Source organism: Equus caballus, chromosome X (assembly GCF_041296265.1).
Source record: "Equus caballus isolate H_3958 breed thoroughbred chromosome X, TB-T2T, whole genome shotgun sequence".
NCBI lineage: Eukaryota > Metazoa > Chordata > Mammalia > Perissodactyla > Equidae > Equus > Equus caballus.
The window spans coordinates 24,225,316-24,229,881 of NC_091715.1; positions in this window are offsets into that span (position 1 = coordinate 24,225,316).

The window sequence follows — 4,566 nt, forward strand, 5'->3', positions numbered from 1 at the left end:
GTTCATTTAAATTTAGATAGCCACATGTGGCTAATGGCTGCTGTATTGAACAGCACAGGTATATATACTTTGCTCAATTGAGAAAATTCAATGCTTTAAAACTCTATTGAGTAAGTCATTATTGAGAGTCCACTAGACGTAAAATACCGACTTTGAATATTGTGGATATTAAACAAGTAAAATCTAGGCTCCTCTTGGAAATTCATTTGAGGGGAAAAGAAAAATGTGTGTTGAACAATTAACTAACAACTGAATAACCTATAGACACTACTTTCAACCATAACTAAGGCTACTTTCAATTATAAGTGTAAAGCTATAAAGAAACCTAACTGTAAGTATAGAAGTGAAAAGAGGTTAAACATATGGAGAAGTCTTAAAAAGGAACGGAAAAAAATGTTACATATGACCTGTTTTTATACTTACCTACCACAAAATTCTAAATATTAATAGTGCCTCAGCAAGGTTTCAAGGAACATTTTGAGCCATTCTTATTTTACTTACCCTGACACAATTTGGACAGTTTGAGGCCTATATTTTAATAAATGTCCACAGCCAGTTAAAAAATGTTCGCTATTGAAGGAAAACTCAGAAGTTGAAAATGATCACCAAAAAATTTCATAGAAGTTCCGTGCTATCGATGGACTTCTGATTAGTATGTTTGAATTTAAATAGAAAACACTTTTTTAATCTCCTGGGAAAACCTTAATTTCCAAGAGTTTAACAGTTCTTAATGAAGTGCTAACAAGACATCAGTGTGGGTAACAATGTGGCTCCAAATTTGGCTTCTCATCAGAATCACTTGAGGCTTCTTTTATTAAAATCTAGATTACAAGGCTCCTCTTGACTCAAGGAGTGCAGTGGGCCTGGAAATCTGTATTCTCAATACACTCCCCAAGTGATTCTGATTACCAGCGAGGAATGGAACCTACTGCTTTTTAAGAACTCACAAGTTCTGTTGTCCATTGCTTTCCCTCAGCTAATGCTGAGAGACTGGAAAGAACCCACCACTTCCCCAGCGCCCTGTCATTTGGCAAATTTCTCACGTTCCCATTTCCCATCCCACTCCCTCCAACACTCACAAATCTACTTTTCCCCTAAATCATTTGTGTTACTCTCTGAAGCGTGATTGTGTGCTCTAGACATGTGAATAAACTCTGAATTTAACAAAGATCTCCTTTAATTTAAACAGAGCTTTAATTAAACCAGAGCTCCTTTGATTTCAACACCTATTTTATTAATTTATATTGTAATATCTCGTACCTTTTTTCGATTGTTTGACATTGTTCTGGATTTTGAATACTTAGTGTTTTTTTGTCAGTAAAGAGAGATTGTTTTGATTACTCTTAGTGTGGACTCCATTTTGTTCTCCAAATAGCTCACCTATGTTTTCACCTTAAGCCAGGAACCGAAAGCCAGGGAAATCTTAGTTCTATCAACTTGGACTAGGATATCACATTTGATATAATCTAGAACTTAAAGCTCCATCTCACGAGATCACAGACACTTGATCTAGACCTCTAGCTTTCAGTCACAAATGTCACATCCAAATACAACTCATTAAACAAATATCTAACAAATGTAAGCCACTTGGTCATTGTGTGTTTAGCAGATGTTAAAGTTTGGAGAAAAATTACATTCTACATTAGGTGTTCTCTGTCAACCACTGAGGAAGCCCAAAGTTCAAATCCTGATGCTGAAGTTTTGTTTTCCTTTATTCTTGCTCTCTGAATATCCTATGCAATTTTTAAGCTATTTTCTCCCTAGAGTTCTTTTTTAAAAGAAAAATCACTGTCAACAGCTTAAGCAAAGCCCTGCAGTAATCAAAGCAGTATGTAGTCACTGGATGAAGAAAAGTAGAGAGGAATAATTTAAAGGGCAGCATTCTTTTTGGGGGCTGACTTCCTTCACCCATCTGCAAACTGAAAAGAACTAACTAGGTGGTAAGATTCTGCCGTTGTTCACTAGATGGTTTGTGTATACCAAGCTGAGGTTTTTATTCAGAGTCTTCCAAAATTGCGTAATAACAAATAAAAAATATAGTTTGATAACAGCAGATGTCTCTAAACAGTGGAGATTATGTTATTATTGTTGTTGGGATTTTTTTTTTCTGCTTTTCCTATTTTCCTACCTCTCTACAATGATCATTTTAAACATTAGTATTTTTGAGTAGGCTTTTATTATGAAATGGAAAAACCAATTGAAACATAAGAATGATTCTCCAAAACAAAACTGGCACTTTGAAGAGTGATAATCCACTGAAGCATTGGTTGAGATATTTTTTATTTTGTTCTGGGTTTCTTGCTCTATAATGAAAGAATGGTATGTGATAGCACATAATTATAAAACTTGAAGATGTTTCCCAATATCAATGGCTACTCTGTGGATATGTTTTCAACTGAAAAGATTTTTGGTCAAGTCACAAGCTCTGCTGCAACACCCTGATGAATAACTTCATAGCATTTTTAAATCATAAACATATCAAAATATCACAGAGGGAATTGTTAAAATACTAAGATCCCACTGAAGAGGCAATGCTAAAATATATGCTGGAGGCACAGGTTTCGTAAATGGTTATATTTAATATCTTTATTAATTAACTAGAACAGGACTAAAACAATATACTAATGACATTCATGAGTTTTGTTCCACTGGGAGATGAAGACACTAATGAATACTAAAATTACCCAGGAGATGCAATGAATATAGCTCTAAATATGTTACTCATATGCTGGGTTTTTTTAAATGTCAGCTATCTTGAGCCACTATCTCATTTTTCTTTGATTTGAAAATGTTTTGAAATGCAGCATTTAAGAAAGGAACTTGATCAGATTAACACACGTCTAATTATGTGTACTCCTTAAGTCCAAATCACAGGATAAAGGCCTGGTTTGTGTTATAGCTTTGCCCAGGAAATTGCTTTAGTTTTTAAATGTATTTGAACTGTAAAGATGAAAATGGATGTGTGTTTTCAGCTGTACCCCTATAGACTTCTAAAGCCATCTCTGGGTCATTGCTCTGAGCCCCCGTGTCCATTTCCTACCTTTGTCTTTCCCAGATAGATTTGCTATGTGTGTCCTCTGCAGGAACACGGCCTGCTCCCATTTCTGAACTAGTCATTATGAGACTAGCAGAAAGAATATCAGTAACCTCTGTCCCAACATCCAGAGGAGCCCAGATTAGGTCTTTTGAAAGATGCAGAATCCTGTACCACTTGGTTGACTCGCAAGCACTTGTATAGCTTCCACATTACCACACTCCCTTCCCACTCTCACTATGTAAAATAAGTTCATAAGATGAAATTTCTCCCCTGTGGTTCCCAAACATTCCCATTCTCCACTGAGGCTGAACACCTGCTCTGTACTCACATCTTTTGTGATTAGGTCCCCTACAGCTGGCTGGTCTAGTCTATTTTCCCCCTTGGAGGTTTGTGGGCTGAGAAAATATGCACCTACTTTCCTTTCAGTAGCCTTAATGTAGTTATATTCTTTGGGAAATTTAGGGTGACCAATATTTAACATGACCCTTAGATTGTGTCTCTCAACGATTAGGCACCTCAAGCAAGTTTTGAATGTGGTTGAGTGCTGTTGACTCTAAATTGAAATTTTGTAAAAGTACCTGAAAAGGTAATATTTTATGTCACTTATTAAAGAGATTTCCTTGCACTTTAGATATAATCTTTACAGGTACTAAAGCAGACATTTTCTTTTGAAAATGTCCCCAGCCTGTATTCTTGTCCCCCGCCAGGGCCACTGCACTTTCACCAAAATCATTCAGAAAAACGTAAGCTGAGACTGCACCAGGAACATCATAGATAGCATCTCCACAATGTTCTGTGTTGAAGTCTTGAGATTCAATGTGAAAAAGAATGCAGGTGGGCATGCTTTCTATGGTCAAAAACGTTTAAAAACTCATCATACTGTATTATCCCTCTTGGAGTTTCTTGGTGCATATCGGCATACTGCGGGCTCTGAGAAGACCTGCAGTGAAAACAAAACGACAAACTAAAGCCAGCTTACTCTAAAATGATTTGGTTTTTTTTTTTTTTTTGAATAGCACTTAATATTATATCACAGGCCCTATTTTTGGAAATGCTGATATAAACACCACTCCAGCACTGATTGGGAGGTATATTTGATTCCCTGTAACAATGTCTCAGCAAGACATGCAGGTGCAGTCTGTTGTTCCACTCTTCATTGCTGTCACTCCCTCCCCATTAGGTCCCTTGCAGGCGCTCAAACTTGCTTTTCTCTGAGTACCATGATTTCTTGGAGTACCTCCCATGTGAACTGAGAATAATACAATTCCAGAAGACAGGAACCTCAGAGTCCTCTTCCACCCTTGCTATGAGAACTAGGAGACCCAGGCAGAATTCAAGCTGAGGCCCCTCACCTCCTCCTCAGGTAGGTTTTCCAGGCATCCTATATATAAAAAACAGGTCTTGTGTGGGGTTTTTTCCTGTGTTGTTTTCTCCTATGGAGACTCAAGGAGATGAGGTCCTTGGTCTGAAGTCGGTGACTCTGTTCGGCAGAGAGAGGAATTCCATACTCTACCAGGAGTCAAGGTAAG